The sequence below is a fragment of the Ursus americanus genome, chromosome 8, assembly GCF_024610735.1.
Source record: "Ursus americanus isolate L20-20 chromosome 8, mUrsAme1.1.p, whole genome shotgun sequence".
NCBI classification, from domain to species: domain Eukaryota; kingdom Metazoa; phylum Chordata; class Mammalia; order Carnivora; family Ursidae; genus Ursus; species Ursus americanus.
Genome location: NC_142134.1, coordinates 41,938,909 through 41,956,942, shown reverse-complemented (window position 1 = coordinate 41,956,942; position 18,034 = coordinate 41,938,909).

Here is an 18,034-nt window from a genome sequence, read left to right as displayed (position 1 = left end):
AACTCCCACCCAAAGAGTGGGAGTAGAGTACAGTGGTTCCCCTGAATTGAAGAGGCAGAGAGATCAGAATTCGGGGCAACTGAAATAGCTGGAATCTGCAGGACAGGTGTCTTAGTCAGCTCGGGCTGTCTGAACAAAATGCCATAGACTGAGTGGTTCAAACAACAGGAATTTATTTCTCACAGTTCTGGGAGCTGGGAAGCACAAGATCAAGGAGCCAGTCAAATCAGTTCCCAGCGAGGGCTCTCTTCCTAGCTCACAGACAGCTGCCTGCTCACTGTGTCATGGTGAAGAGAGAGAAAGGGCTCTGGTCTCTCTCCTTCTCTTTGCAATGACACTAATCTCATCCTAGGGACCCACCCTCATGACTTCATCTAAGCCTAATTACCTCTCAAAGGCCCCACCATCATTCTGGGGATAAGGACTTCAATATATGATTTTTTTTTTAAGATTTTATTTATTTATTATTTATTTATTTATTATTTATTTATTTATTTGACAGAGAGATAGAGAGCACAAGTAGGCAGAGCGACAGGGAGAAGCAGGCTCTCCACTGAGCAGGGATGCCAATGCGGGGCTCGATCCCTGACCCTGGGATCATGACCTGAGCCGAAGGCAGACACTTAACCAACTGAGCCACCCAGGTGCCCCTCAACATATGAATTTTAGGGTGACATAAACTTTCAGTCCATAACAGGAGGGCAACAGAAAAGAGACAGCTGTGCCCAGGGGCAATCCAGATGTTCTGTGGGTTTCAGCCATGAGTCCTTGACTGAGGACTAGTGTATACATGCACAGGGCAGGCCCAACCTAGCTTCCCACATGGAATGAAGTCCAAGCTCTATGTTTCATCTTCCACACTCTTGCATGTGTTTACAGCTTCCCTCTGCATCTAAATCTCATGAGCCCTCCCCAGGGCTCTCCATGCTCAGGGCTCTCAGCTTTTCACATCTCTATTTGTTAATGTTGTCCCCTATCCTGGGTCTTCCCTGTATTCTTCATGTAGCTGGATTCTTTTTCTCTTTCAAGCTTCATCTTAAAGTCACATTCTCAAAGAGGCCTTCCTCGAATATATACTATCTATAGACATTCACTGTGTTTCCTTGTTTAATTTTTAAAAAATTGTTTTTACTTCTTATTATCAAAAAACAAAACAAAAAAACCCCCTGCATAACACACATGTATTACTTCATGGCAAAGATCTTTGCAACCACTACCTACATCAAGACATAGAACTTTGACAGCCACCTCAGAAACCCCTCCATTGACCCCATACCCAGAAAATTTTCTCTCTTCCTGCTAAAGTAACCGACTTTTATAAAAATTGTTTCCATGCACTTTTCTACAGTTATACCACTTAAGTGTACTTTCCTAAACATATACTCTTGTCTGCTTTAAAAAATTATTTGCTATGTCTTTTAATTCTCCTTACTTACAATCCTTTTTTTGCTCCAATATTTAAAACTTAAAAAAATTAAAGAATAATTTGTATGCAATTAAGTGCATGGATTTTTTTTAAAAGATTTTATTTCTTTATTTGAGAGAGAGAGCGCATGAGCAGGGAGAAGAGGGAAGAGCGGGCTCCCCACTGAAGAGGGAGCCTGATGTGCGGCTCAATCCCAGGACCCTGGGATCATGACCTGAGCCAAAGGCAGATGCTTAGCCAATTGAACCACCTAGCCGCCCCTACATGGGTTTTAAATGTATAGTTCAATGAACTTTGACAAATGTATACATCCATGCAACCACTATTCCAATGAAGACATAGACTATCTGCATTGCTATTGTGTAAATGCATATGTCCCCCCAACCCAAATTCATATGTTGAGGCAATGGTATTTGGAGGTAGGGATGGTGGGGGAAATAAGGTCATAAGAACAGAGCCCGCATGAAATGGATTAGTGCCCTTATAAAAGAGGTCCCGGAGAGCTTGCTTGCCACTCCCACCATGTGAGGACACAGACAGAGGAAGTGGGCTCTCACCAAACATTGTATTTGCCTGCGCCATGAACTTGCATTTCCCAGCCTCCAGAACTATGAGAAATAAGTGTTTGTTGCTTATAAGCCACCCAATTTATGACAGTTTTGGTAATAGATGACTTAAGTTTTTATATGTTTTTGTATTTTTTCATTAATTCACACTCATCGCATTGTTTTTATAATCAGAAACAAGCTGATTATACAAATAAGATGCTATATGGGAAATTTGTATTTAGCTGCAATGCACACAAGTAGAATAATGAAGCCATTTTAGCCCATTTTACACTGAGCGAAGATTTCATTTCCAGGCTCCTAATGTTGCTTTGATTGCACTGTTCACATATCCAAAGAAGGCTATGTAATGAAGTTGTTAATATTTATGAAAACATTATAGAATAGTAAAACAAACATGTAATGCAGCCATATGGATTTGTAGAGGTGAGAGCTCCCATATCACAAGTATTAAATTCCTGCAGCTCTCATTGCCTAGCACATAGTAGATTTTCAATTAATATTTGTTGAATGCATGAACAGGCATGTGAAGACCCTAATGAAATAATATATTATTGTGTAAAGGCTCTACGCACACTAGTGTAATTAAAGAAACGTTGACATGAGCACCAAGAAGACAATATGTCTTGGAGGACAACCTTGGTCTTGAAAGATGGGGGAGCAGAACCAAAGAAAAGGCCCTGGAGAGAGATTAAAACATGAGCTAAATCTCTAAGGATTAGTGGAAAATCCATGAGTTAAACAAGGAAAGAGATAGCCTTCCAGGTAGAAGAAAAACATACAAAAAGGCATAAACATGGACTAATTATACTACATTCTGGAACATGCAAGGCATTGAAAAGGGCTGGTATACAGGGTTTACCAATATGCAGATAGTCGTAGTCCAAACTTGAGAAGTTTAGAAGGAAATAAAGACCACCAAATACAATGTGAAACGTCTGAGTTTACTGCTTGCCTGGCAGAGCAGAGACATGACACTCAGGTGATAAGTTCAGCCACTCACCCAACAGAAAGGACTAGATATAGAGTGAAAAGAAGGAAGAACATCAGATAAAGCACAAATCTCAGCTCCAGGTCTATTTGGCTCCAAGGTGGACTGTGAATTTGTCACAAACAAGGATTCATGTTGTTGATGCTGTTAAGATGGGTTTTAAATCTTCTAGGATGAGTTGGGTGAGATGCAGGAGGGCATGGGGTCATTCCATAGACACCCTTGCTCAAGTTCGCAAGATTTCTTTTTTTTTTTTTTTAAAGATTTTATTTATTTATTCGACAGAGATAGAGACAGCCAGCGAGAGAGTGAACACAAGCAGGGGGAGTGGGAGAGGAAGAACCAGGCTCATAGTGGAGGAGCCTGATGTGGGGCTCGATCCCATAACGCCGGGATCACGCCCTGAGCCGAAGGCAGACGCTTAATGACTATGCCACCCAGGTGCCCCAAGTTTGCAAGATTTCTTTAAATAAAAGAAAGCAAGGAGAAGCTCATTAGGGACTCTGTGGCATGCTAAGAAATTTCACCTCTCTTTCACCTTATTACTCACCAGCCTCCTAGTTGGCCTCTCTTGCTCCAGCCCTGCCTTTCCACAATCCATTCTCCATAGCTTGTAAACCACAGCTTAATTGTATCCATTCAACGGATATTTCTCAAAGACCTGTTAAATGCTGGGCACTCTTTGACTCCCCTGCTTAGTTTTTCAGTAAGTTCTTGTTACTTATAAAGTCCAAAGTCCTTGCTGGGGCACGCAGATCTGTCTAAGATCTGATGGCTTTCTCCTTTCCTGTGTTGTCCATCATCACTCTCCTGATTAAGTCACCTTCCAAAAGCCACCGGTGCTTTGAAGTTTGATTATCATTTTTAGCTGAATCACTTATATGGTCATATGCCTTTGGGCATGTTTCTTAGCCCCTCAAAGTCTCATTTTCCCCATCTATCATATAAAGTAATAATAGTGTCTATCTTCTAGGGTTGACTTACAGATCAAAACTAATCTTGTTCATAAATTACTTAGCCCTGTGCCTGACACATAGGAAGAGCTCATTTTATGATAGCTGTTATTTTAGGTACACCATGTGGGGTTCCATGAGGACAGATGGAGAAATGCAAGTGTCAGCCTGTCCCCCACTTTTCCCCAGTAAAGCTGAATAACTTGATGCCACTTCAAAACCAATACTCTTCAAATACTTGTTCAATATTCGTTTGGAGGAGAGTTGAGCCCTGCTCAGAGCATGTTGGGTGCTCCCCTCCTGAGTACATCCCACTCATCAAAGTTGATCAGGCTCACTCTCCTTAAAAGGCAGCTTATCATCTCTGGCATTCAGCTTCTCCCTGGGGTCACTCAATGCCTTCCCACTCCACCCAGTCATCCTAGGTCCCAGTGCTATATGAGTTCCTTGGCAAGGGACAGATACTGAGGAATTTGCCATCAGCCTGCAGCCAAGTCAGCATTAATGTTCCAGTGAGACAAGCAAGGAGAATGGTTCTTTTTATTACTTTTCCGAGGGCAGATATCCAATTACAGCTTTCTCCTTGCCATATTTGGAATATAAGAGGACAAATTCTTTCTAATTTTTAGAGAAATGCATAGAGCAAGCAAGAATGTATAATAGTGTATTTTCAGAACTTTAATGTTTCCTCTTATTGTAGATATGCAGCTCATGCTGTAGAAGGTCTAGCTGAACCTTGCCGAAGGACACTAGATAGCAGTGATAGGCCATTAATGGCAGGGTCAGGGGTCTAAAACCTACCTATGGAATGTTCCTGAGGATCTTCCATAAAAAGCTGCCCAGGCTGTTTCATACCCCCAGGCCTTTACTACACTGAGTCTTCTGTCTTCTCTCCTTCTTCCACGTTCTTCCATGTTTCATCTGTATTAGATTCCTAGGGTTGCAGTAACAAACTACCAAACACTCACGTGATTTAAAACAGCAGAAATCATCTCAGAGTTCTGGAACCTAGAAGTCCAAAATCAAGTTGCCAGCAGGGTTGATTCCTTCTGGGGGCTGTGGGGGAGAATCTGTTCTATGCCACTATCCTAATTTCTTGTGGTTGCCAGAAATCCTTGGTTTTCTTGGACTTGTAGACACATCACTCCCATCTCTGCCTCTGTTGTCACATGACATTCTCCTATGTGTCTCTGTGTCCATGTTTTTTTTCTTCTTATAAGGACACCAATCATTACTTTCAGGTCCACCCTTGGTGAAGTATGACTTCATCTTAACTTGATTTCATCTGCAAAGACCCTGTAAGACCACGTTCATAGACAACTGGGAGTTAGGACTTGAACATATCTTTGGGGGAGCACGATTCAACTCACAACAACCTCCACTTAGCAGACACCTAGCTCTCAGAAAGACTTAGGTTAGTCACATCAAAAACTATGAGCCAAATATAATTTTTTAATAGCTGTGTTTTCTGGGTTCTGAAATGTTTTTTCCGCTCTTATATCTCTGTCTTGTTGGCCAAGTCAGTTACTTCTTTCCCTGTGTTTCAGTTTACTGACGTAAGGGCTCTACAGATTAGAGGGTTTTATAGGTTCTGAATAGGTACATGATCAATCTATATTTAAAATTGAGCCTCAGTAATTCTTAGTTTACATTTTCAATACTGATTATAAAGACAGCATTTTTTTAAAAAATAGAAGAACAAAACATTTTATAAGTACCATAGCAGTATACTTTTAGTTCTCAGCATACATATCTTTAATTTTTATATATTATGCCCAAATATGAATATCAACTGTTATGACAGTGTGGAGCAAATAATATATTGATGGATTATATTTCTGTCTATCCTTTCAAACCACTTTATTTAGCAAATATTATTATAATTGTGTTTCCAAAAGTGAAATTTTGTGTCTCCTGTAATTGTATAAAAGTCACCTGGGATTATAATATACTTATACATGTTAAGACAGAAGGGCTTTAGGGGCACCTGGGTAGCGCAGTCGTTAAAGCGTCTGCCTTCGGCTTAGGGCGTGATCCTGGCGTTCCGGGATCGAGTCCCACATCGGGCTCCTCTGCTGTGAGCCTGCTTCTTCCTCTCCCACTCCCCCTGCTGTGTTCCCTCTCTCGCTGGCTGTCTGTCACATAAATAAATAAAATCTTAAAAAAAAAAAAAAAAAGACAGAAGGGCTTTAAGCACTAACATTCTGAGATTTTAAGTAAATAATTAGCTTTGAATTTATATATATATATGTAAAATCTATATTATATATATATACACAATCTAGATATATCTAGATTATATAATCTATATTTATTTGTATATATATAAATTCAAAGCTTATATATATTATATATATAAATTCAAAGCTAATTATTTATATCATTATATAATTCAAAGCTAATTATATATATTTATATTTATATCATTATATAATTCAAAGCTAATTATATATATTTATATTTATATCATTATATAATTCAAAGCTAATTATATATATATATACATATACACACACACACATATATATATATGTATATGGAGAGGGGAATGGGCAATTATTGTCAATTATTGTCAAATATGTACAGAGTTTTGGTTTGGGATGATGAAAAAGTTCTGGAGATGGATAGTAGTGATAGTTGTACAACAACTTGAATGTATTTAATGACATTGAAAATGTACACTTAAAATGGTTAAATGTTAAATTTTGTTAAAGAAAAAAAAGGCTTAGCTTAATGCTACTCTCACAGAAAATGCTCCTGATCTCATCTTCCCAAGTCAAATTGGCCACTCCCTTTGGTGTTTCCTCTGATTCTCTATTTAATTTTCTGCCACCTATCACCTATAGCTTTCTTTGCTCCTCTCAAAATATTCAATCATCAAAAAATATTTAAGCATCAATGTTAAGAGCTTCTTTCTTTTTCTCCCCCTTTTGTCCCACTCCCAAAGTTATGTGTATTTGTGTTGTGACCTATTTTGTGCTGGTCGAAGTAATGAGAACAGATGCAAAATTGACAGAATCTAAAGGAGGCAGCTAACTTGATTTACATGAGAAATGGAATGAACTACTCTCAGAAGATAATATATCCAGAAGTCAAAAGGACAATGGGGGGATCTGAAAGCCTCTTGAGATCCAACACACATCATATATCTTTTTGATTCACCAATGAATAACACAGTCCCTGGATCCTGGTACGAAATTATTGAGTAATGACTGATTTTGCAATCTTTGGGAGCCACTGAAAGATTTTAAGGGTCTAAAAGTGGAGACACAAGAAGATTTGTGCTTTAGAAAGATCACTGTTGCAGAGGTCTGGAATTTGTGGAGATACATCCTAAGGATTTAGAACCAGATTCCTTACAGCTTTCGCGAATGGTGACGTCGGAGAAAAACCAGTGACCTCAATGAACAGTGGAGTTTAGTTAACAGTAATGTACCAATGTTGGTTCTTTAGTTGTGACAAATGAATAATAGTAGTGTAGGATGCTAACAACAAAGGAACTGGGTACAGGGTATGGAGAAGCCTCTATACCATCTTCACATTCTATAAATCTACTGTAATACTTTAAAGTTTATATTTAAAAAGCTAGGGGAAAACCAGTTATTTTACTCTGTATAAATAAAATCCCACCTTCTTGTCTTATTAAATGTTCTAAACATACTTGACACTTAATCTTTAACTTATCTCAAACTCATGGTCATCATTCTGACTATCAGGGCCACTTACAAGGTCATTTAGCTATGTTGTGAAAGGGTGCCTAGGTGGCTTAGTCAGTTGAGAGTCTGCCTTTGGCTCAGGTCGTGCTCCCAGGGTCCTGGGATGGAGCCCCTCATCAGGCTCCCTGCTCAGTGGGGAGTCTGCTCCTCCCTCTCCCTCTGCCTGCCGCTCCCCCTGCTTGTGTTCTCTTTCTCTCTCTCAAATAAATAAATAAGTAAACAAACAAACATATAAAACTCTGGTGTAAAGCAGAAGCCTTGAAATTCTTAAACTTCAAAAACCATTAAATTTCAGATAAAATCTAGGAGTCTCACAGAGTATTGTATATTATTCATTTTGTCAAATGAGAACAATACCTTTTTAGAAAAACTGCCATTCTGTTATTGCCAGCACATTATAAAAGAATGAACATTTTAACAACCCAAAATAAAAATAAGAGTAAAGAAAGCCCTTCTACTTTTTTTGGAAAGTCCTTTTATTTTAGGGTTTTCTACATCCTGCCACACATGACAATATGGATGAAACTTGAGGACATTATGGTAGGTGACAATAAGCCAGTCACGGAAGATCACATACTACATGACTCCTCTTATACGGGGTATCTAGAATAGTCGTGTTCATATAAACAGTAGAATGCGGGGCACCTGGGTGGCTCAGCCATTAAGCGGCTGCCTTCAGCTCAGGTCATGATCCTGGGGTCCTGGGATTGAGCCCTGCATAGGGCTCCCTACTCGGCAGGAAGCCTGCTTCTCCCTCTCACACTCCCCTTGCTTGTGTTCCCTCTCTCCCTGTCTCTCTCTGTCAAATGAATACATAAAATGTTAAAAAAAAAAAAAAAGAGAGTAGAATGGTAGTTGCCAGGGTCCGGGGGGACAAGGAATGGGGAGTTGTTCTTCAATGAGTCTAAAATATCAGTTATGCATAAGTTCTAGATCTTTGCTGTACAACATTTTACCTATAGTCAACAATACTGTACTGCACATTTAAAAAATTTTGTAAGAAGGTAGATCTCATGTTAAGCATTCTTACCACAATAAAAAAGAAAAAAGAAAAGTCCTTTTAATTGAGTATTTATCTTTATGAAAAACTTCTACATGATTTTTATTTTTATTTTTCTCAGTTTGCTGCAGACTGGCCAAAACTTCTCCCTAGATATAGACCAAGGAGTAAAGAATGTGGCTAAATGTGTACTGGCCGCAGGAAGTCATTGGAAGGGCTCTCTGTTTTGTTTTCAAGAAACCGTTGATAGGAGTTTGTTTTCTTATGATTTAGCTCTTTTTCCTTTTTTTTTTTTTTAAGAGATTTTTGGAGCCAATATATGTGTATTTTCTACTTAGAACCTTTAAATCAGAGTTTACTGCTGGCTTTTCCGTGTGTTAATTGTAAGACCTTGATCCAGTTGCTTAATCTCTTTAACATCTCTTTTTCTCCAACAGCAAAGTGGGGATCATAATGCTGTGGAAATCAACTTCTAAGGGCCCCTGATCATCCACTTCCTGGTATTCATGCCCTTGTGTGATCCACTCCCCTTGAGTATGGACTGGACCCATGTTTACTTCTAACAAACAGACTATGGTGAAAGTTGAGATGTCACTTCTGAGCTTAGGTTACAAAGAAACTATGGCTTCCAAATTGAGAGGTCTTTGTACTTTCTTGCTTAATCACTATAGGAGGAGTTAGCTGCCATGTTGTGAGTGGCTTTGTGGGGAGGGCATCTTGGCAGTAAACTGAGGCAGATCTCAGCTAGATTAGGAACTGAAGCCTCCCAACACCCATGTGAAGGAGCTTGGAATTGGATCCTCCCCTTCCTTCAGATGAGACCACAGCCCAGGCCAGAGGCCGACCTGGAGCCTACTGAGAGACCTTGACCCAGAGGTACCCAGCTAAGCCACACCGAGGGTACTGACCCACAGGAATTGTGAGATTCTGAATGTTGTTGTTTTAAGCTGCTAAATTTTGGCACAATTTGTATATGGCAATAGATGCTAATACAAATGCCTACCTTGCAAAATTATTGCAAAGAATAATTGGGAAAATGTGCTTAATTAGATTATATATGCTAATGAGCTAAAACATGCAAAGCAGGAAGCACAAAATCCTTAGCTCATAAAAAACAACCTATAAATGTTAGTTCCCTCCTCCATTCTCTTCTAAAATGAGAACAATCATACCTGCTCTATTGTGAAAATGTTTTGAAAGCTGTAAGTTACTATGGAATTATAATACATGTAATATTGTAAGCTATTATTGTAATAGGAAAGAAAACATTGTTACTTTAAAAGCTGTTTGCAGTTTACCTTGGCGCAGAAGGAAGGCAAAATTCTTCTTAACAAGAAACTAGCTCTTTTGTCAGGGAGGGAAAAAACCTAAATCAGCAGGTATGATTATGAAAAAGAAAGGAATCCAGTGGGAGCTGGAATTCAAAACAGGAGGTGACACTGATCATGCGAGACCCCTTGGAAACTCTGGTAATCTTGGAGGTGTGGTTTTGTGACATATTGGGCCACATACTATTTAATGTGTATATTCCAAGAAACCATGTCTCTACAAAGGTAGAGGGCCTGGAGGCACATGGGCGGGAAATACATAGATCACACAATATGTACTGGACTGAAATTTGCCCCCAGAATAAAGCTTCGAATTGTTTGAGGGCAGAACCTAAAATGAAAGTATAAAGTAAATTATTATATAAACACTCAAGAAACATGCTCTTTCCCAAGACATGGAGGACAATAGGTTTATTATAAAAAATGTTTACTATCCCTCTTTTTATTTATTCTTATATTTATATTGATTACTCTTATTAATCATTAATTAATAGATCTTTTAATCTCATCAATTTAAGGTATACAAAAGAGGTGTCTTATTTACTAATCAAGGACCCAAGTCAACATAAGTTAAAATTTAACAAACTTGTATTGTTTTAATAAACATTTCTGATTCTTTGGGTATTTTTCTTTTTTTCTTTTTCTTCTTTTAGTATGATTAAAAATTAAAAACAAACAAACAATCAACTAAGAATCCAGAGCGGTTCAGAGAATAAGACACTCATATGCCCAGCTTTGCTGTTTTGCCTCTACATACAGTCAAGTCTCTCCTTTATTTAAATCTTTCACAAGCCACAGGACAGAGTCTAAGCTGCTTGGGGCAGCGTTCTAGTTCTTTCATGATCTGCCTCCTGACCATCTCTCCAATTGCACTCTCCACCCAATCCTTACCTCTCCTGAAACATACTCTGTAACACCAAACTGCCCAAGTTTCAGAGCTCACCCTGCTGTTTCAGACTTCTCTGCCTATAATCCACCACCTCCTTCATCCTGAAGAACCCAACTCAAAGGTCACCTGCACCAGGAAGCATCCTCATCAGTCCCTCCTCTCAGTCCCTTCTGTCCTGGGCACCTGTTTCCATAACGAACTGCATTTATGGTTAACAGCGTGGGCTGCCTGGAGCCGTCACTCACTAGTTGGATAAGCTTGGCCAAGTTATTTCACTCTTCTTTCACCCAGATTTCTCATTTGTAAAATGAGGACAATAGCAGCACCTGAAATATAGGTTTATTGTAAGGATTTAAATGGATAATACTTAAAAAGCATTTAGAACAGTGCTTGGCACATAGTAAGTACTCAATAAATGTTATTGTTATTATAATTATTAATTTGCTTATCTTTATTTGCTTATTTGATTCTGAGTGCCTTTGAATTAAAGACACCACAAAGCCTAGCACATCATAGAACCAGAATATACATTTCATGCTAATGAAAATTGTGTGTGTGTATATTTTTTTAAATCAGAAACTTCTGTGGCTATGGATTCCTTAGTGAATTCTTTACTAATTCCCAGATGTTGCAAATATGAGCTTAATTTAATTTTTGATATTCTGTGACCATCTATTGATAACGATAATAAAATCCTATTTTTGTTTAAAAACAAGCTCCAAAACATAATGCTCATGGTCCATAGTACTCTATATTTTCCTTCATGGAAACAAGACATCAAATTTAATTTGCATTTGCATCAAGAAGTTTTAGAAAAAGGATTTTCATTAAGAGCAGAATATGGCATTTAGGGAGGATAATTAAATGCAACTGAAACCCAGGAGATAAAAAGAATTTTGTAATAAAAACAGCCTAGCTGGATCCCCTCCCCCTCCTTCTAAGTTCAAAAATTACTGTCCTTGGAAGACAGAGTGGGCTTTTCATTTAGAGCATCGGTGAAGGCTTAGTGTGGCATTTGTCTTTGGGAGTCTCCAACTCCTCTTGATGCGTGAGGTTGACATTGTCATGGAATTGGACTTGACCCCTAGGAATAAAGACAGACTTAGGAATATTTCATTTCCAGCCCCAAATTCCCCTCCCCTCCTTTCTCCTCACTTCTCTGTTACAGAAACACTATAGGTTTCCTTCCTTTTCTTCTTCCTCCCTTCCTCCCTTCTTTCCCCCCTCCCTCCCTCTCTCTCGCTCCCTCCCTTCTTCCCTTCCTTCTTTCCTTCCTCCCTTCCTTCTTATATCACTCTCTTCCTCCTTCTCGCTTTTTCTCCCATTCTTCCTTTCTTTCTCCCACACCCTTTTTTTTCAGACTGTATTTCACAAAGAAAATGTTCCTAGAATATCATTGAACCAGCTAATGAAACGACAGCAATGATTAGTGAAGGCATGAAGCCCGCCAACATCCCTAGGCGAGAATGCCAGCCTTCTCCCCTGTCTCTGGTAAACTTCCTCCTCAGTTAGCACCTGCCCCCGCACACCAACCCATCACTGTCTTCTCACTGGATCCTTTCCCTCTGTTGCCAAACAGGCTCATAGCTTCCCAATAATAATAATAATAAAGTTTCACTTCTGCCTTTTCAAACTACCATAGCATTTTCCTTCTTTCAGAGCCAAATTTCTTGAATATGTCACATACTATTTTTGTCTTCCTCACTACCTGCTTAGTTCACAACTCCCTACAATTCGCTGTTCTGTAAAACAGCTGTCTAGAACAGCTTCTTAAATTTGGGGGAGAATTCAAAATCTCTTTGATAATCTGGTGGAAGTTATAGACTACTTCATCAAAACAAGGAAAAAATATAAGGTTTTTACAACAAAACTTTCCACATAACTTTAGGGATTAATAAACTTCCTGAAGCTTATCCAGGGAGCTGGTAAGGACCAAAAGATTATGAACCTTTGCTCCAACAAGTCCCATCTTCATTTCCATCTTCAAAATGTTTAGGGGAAGAGCAAGCACTTTGGGTTCAAACTAAAAACTTGGATTCAAATCCTTCCACTTACTAACTGAATGACCTTGGCCAAGTTGCATTTTGTCTCTGCCCATCGATTTCCTCACCTGTAAAATGAAGATGGTAATATCCATCTCAGAATTTATCGTGGGCATTCCATGTAACAACATGTGGGAAACACTTAAGGTCATACCTCACATCTATGAGGCACTTGGTAGATGAAACTTTTCATTCCTCTTTCTATAGTCTTATACTTCTCCCTTCTGAGCATTCTGACTCTCCCTTCTTTGTTTAATTTATTGGCTCTGTGTTATTTGCTATCCTGTCAGATTAGATGCTTCCCAGGATTCAACGATGACTGACCTTGTATCCCCATCCTTCCTCAAGAGGATGTGTCTGTTCTCACCTCTTACCTGACTGAATGTCTGCTACCTACCTTCCTATCTCCAGCCCTAACTGCAATGGCATATTTCCACCATCACCTGAAACCTAGTGTCAAAAGCCAAACTCACCTCTTCCTTCCAAAATGGGTTCTTCTCTTTTGACTTTCCACTATTTCCCTATCAGTTTCCCAGTCACCCAGACCTCCAGGACACTTGGCATGACACATGGCCTCCTCCTTCTGCCTTACTTCGTGTACAACCAGGCACTAAAGGCTTTCATAGCCATCTCTTTCTTTTCATTTCTGCTGCCACTGTCACCTCACAGTAGAGCTTTGCCACCAGCTTTCCTGGCTGTCCCTCCTTTCAATCCATACTAAATAACACTGTTTTACTTCACCACTGTTTTGTACCAGCTCCCCACTGCCTGTTGCTCTGAACTCAACACCATTTGGGCCAGGGAGTAAAATGACTAGAGAAATCAACCACAAATTTTATTAACATGTTCATGTTCAAGTACTTTTAGAAATTGTTAAATTTATTCTGTGGGGAAAAAAGAAACCCAGCTTGTTCCTAAAATAAAACCAATAAAAGAGGACAATAAAAAATAAGCTTACTTAACAACAGTTAATGATGCCAAAATAATGAAAATGAAAATGCAGTTTCTTTGAAAAATTTGAATCACAGAAATATATTGTGGTTTGCAGACAGTGAGAAGAATGCCAGGTAGCATTGGCATTATTCACCAAGGAAGGACTACACTGGTACCAAACACATAGCCCAGTACCCTAAACCATGCTCTAGATTAGAATACATGTCGTAAGATATTGGAGGTAAATCTGACTTGGGGTTGTTGGCTAGTGGTACTGCCCTACACAATGGGAGTCTTGAGTAGAAATCTATGTGCATTCAAAGAGGCACCAAAGAAAACAGGGAAGTGGAGGTTTAGAATCAATATGTAAATCTAAGCATGTGTTCATGCATTTCTTGAAATCTGGGGAGTGCAATCATATTGTTTTTCTTGCAGACCTGACTCAAGTTGTACAACCTCCATGTGTTCTTTCCTGACCTCTCCAAACCTCTCTGAATTCATAGTACCTATTATCTAACCCGGAGATTTCCAACTTTCTCTGTTCACAGCATCTTAAGTGTCTTCCTTTTTTCTTTTTTTTCTGTTTGTCCCTTGGCCAAAAGAAATACCTAATAGTCTTCATCATTTAATAGTTACGCCCAAACAACTTAATAAATTATGTGCAAGCAACTTAGCAGCTGTTTGAATGAAAGAGTGCCTATAAATTAAAAGAAAACTGCTATTTACAATTTTATTCTTACACAATTATAATTACTCACTAATGTATGTATGTGCCTACAGGGCACTGCATGACTTCTCAAATTTAGAAATCAGATTGGACACTGCCACCCTCCTTGCCTGTTTCACATGGTTTTTTGTACAGTACCTGCATATTTATCACAATAACTGCCAAGAATCCAGCTTTGCAAAGATATGATAATATTAAAGCAATGTAGCATGACCTAATGTCAAAACTACGAACTAATAGTAGCTCACATGGCAAATGATGAGCATTACTGTTTGTTTGTTTGTTTGTTTGTTTGTTTGTTTGTTTGTTTTAATAAAAAAAATCCCATGGTGCCCCTGTGAATTTGCTGTGTCACCCTGGGGTGCCTCATCATACAGTTTTGGGATCTAAGATCTAATCCCTGGCTGCCCAAAATTTGGTCATAAGCCATCAGCGTTGGCATCAGCAAAGAACTCATTCCCACCCTACCCCCAGATCTACTGAATCAGAATGTGCATTTCAAAAAAGAAAAAAGAAAAAGAACGTGCACTTCCGCAAGATGTCTAAGTGATTTGTGTGCATGTAATAGTTTGAGAAGCACAGTTATAAGCCATTATTTGTCACGAGATCTTGTCTTATGGTTGTGGGATATCTTATATTATTATATATATTTTTAGTTCTTGCACCATTATTTAATCTTTTCTACACAACAACAGTTAGTTAGGTGGAGGACAGAGATGTCATTATGTTATTATGTTTTGTGGTTCCCCCAGTGTCCAGCACAGTACCTTACATGGAGTAGGAGGCTGAAATATCTGCTGAATGACTGGATTCAATCTCTACGTCTCCCAGACTTCCCGGGTAGAGTCACTTATGCAAGAAAATTGTTGATGAAGCCAGATCTCAAAGATACCAACAACATTCTTAATAGGTTTAAAAAGAACATGCATTTTTAGGATCTTGGACTTTGATATGTTAGTTTTTCAAAAATGGACACATCCCATTATTTGGGTCAAGGTCAGAAGGACTTACTTACTTTAATATCTTACTATTCAGCTTAATAAGCAATATGATTACGTTGTAGGGCTATGCAGCCCAACACTACAGTGACATGACTATATAAAAATGAAGACTGAGTATAACTAGTCAAAAGTTAGGTAGATCGCATTTCCTAAAAACATAATGCACTAAGTGTTCCAAAATAATGCTGCCATTTATTAATTGCACTCATGAATCATTTGAATGCCAAGATCTGCATGTGTGCAAAATGCCATGGAAATTGGATTTAATTCTGTTTGAAACAGCTGTCTCCACTACAGCCAAACTGAATGTACCAAGTTCTTGGGAACAAATTTGAAAGGGAAAGAAAGCAGAAAGGAGTCTTTGCTTTGTTAGAAGGTTCAGGTTTGTCTCAATGCCACCAGCTACTCCCTCCTTACTTACCCATCAGAGATGTTTCTCCCATCGATGTTCCACTGACTCAGTGAGATCAAACATCATGCTAGGGGATGCAACGTCAGTCTATGATCTCTCTGCAGCTACTCAAATTGATCTCATAACCACAAACCATTTTTCTCACCCCAATCAACCACCTTCCATATGTAGAAAGGGAGAGAGGGGAAATCAGATGGGAGCATAGAATAATGAAATCTTATAGACAGATAGATCAAAAAATCATAAACATCCACTCTTTAGCAAGTACTCTTGACTCAAACTCTCTGACATGTCCCAATTCTGTTTGTCCCACGACCTCCACCACTACAAAGCTGAATTACTGCATCAGGCTCATACCTACTACCTTTGCTTCATTCTTACCCATTAATACAGCCCATCTCCACCCAGCACCCTGAGTCATCTCTAAAAACAAAACAAGGCAAAAATACATCACATACTTACTTGACTAAAACTGTTAATGGGTCAAATTGCTCACGACGACTAGAATAAAATCTAAACCCTTTCTATAGCCAACCATACCTTACAGGATTTGGCCACTGTCCACTATTTAGACCTCATTTCATATCACTTTCCTCTCCATTCACTATGCTTCAGCCACACTGATCACACTTATCCCTAGAATAGCCCACTATTTGGGACCTCGCTGTAGCTACTCTTGTTGCCTAAAATGCTCTTACCTGAGGTCTTTGTGTGGATAACTGTTTCTCATTATTCAGACCTCAAAATGAAGGAACCTCTTCAGAGAAGTTTTCCTGATATCCATCCTATACAAATAGTTGATCCCAACAACACACATCTCTTTATATACCATTATCCTATTTCATTTTCTTAAATACTTATCCCATATGAATGGGATATCCTATTGTTTATTAATGAATATGTCTACTTTACAAATTATGCTCTGTCATAAAAATGAATGCTCAAATGGTATCAGCAATCTTACTTGTTTTGTTCACTCTGCCATTCCTTCAGAAGAACCTGACATAATAAGCACATGCTTGTAAAGACTTTATAAATAATCTATTCTCCTTCCCTTGTTTTCCAAGAATAATTGAGATCCAGAAAAGCCATTGGCTTGTGTTGCATCATATGGCTACTTAGTGCAAAGCCAAAACTAGGACTCAGTCTTGGAGTTTCTGGTCCACTGTTATTTCTGTTACACCCTCTGGCTAGTCACTCGAACGTAACACAAACTCATCCAAGTAGTTTAAAAAAATTGTTCAACAGAAGTTTAGGTGACTCTGATTTAGGAATGCCCCATCTTTGGATATGAAAAATGCTCTGTGGAGTTCATCATCCAAACCCTTCCGTGTAAAGACCTCTTTACTTTGCCGAACTTCCTTGGGATATTAACACACGAGTTGGTTTAGACTTCAAGGTGGAAGACTTTTTTTTTTCTTTTAGTTTCTTCTTCCCCTATTAAAATAAATCTGTTGACGAAATTAACATATCAGATGGAACAACAAAACTAGAAATAACTTAGATCTCTGAAGATAATTTATTCATTAGATTAGAACTTTTAAATACAGGCAAAAGAGAAAATAACTATTATTAAAATGTTCCAACCAAATTGCTGCTTATCTTACACTATGCTAATTAGTAACAGCACCCAAAATTCACTCTTCCACAACCATCAGAGAAAATTGGAGATTGGAGAAAAGCTGTGGGAGGGAGTGAAAGGCAGGGGGTGGGGTGCTACTAGTTATTAGAAAGGCTGAATAATAGCCATTAAGGTTTGAGTTCAAATTCCATCCTTAGGATTTGTGCCCAGATTCTTAATACTTCTTTTCTCTTCCTACCACACTGAGGACAACTCTTTCATATGTGCATGTTAGATTTCTCACAGGATTAAATCCCCTTCAATCTATTTTCTGCACAGCAGACAGAATAATCCTAACAAAGCTCAAGTCATATTAGGCCATGTTTCCACCTATAACCCTTCTAAGTTTTCCCATTGCTCTTAGGAGAAAAATGCAAACTCCTTAATATGAACTACTGGTCCCATTATAGTCGTACACCTGCTTGCTTT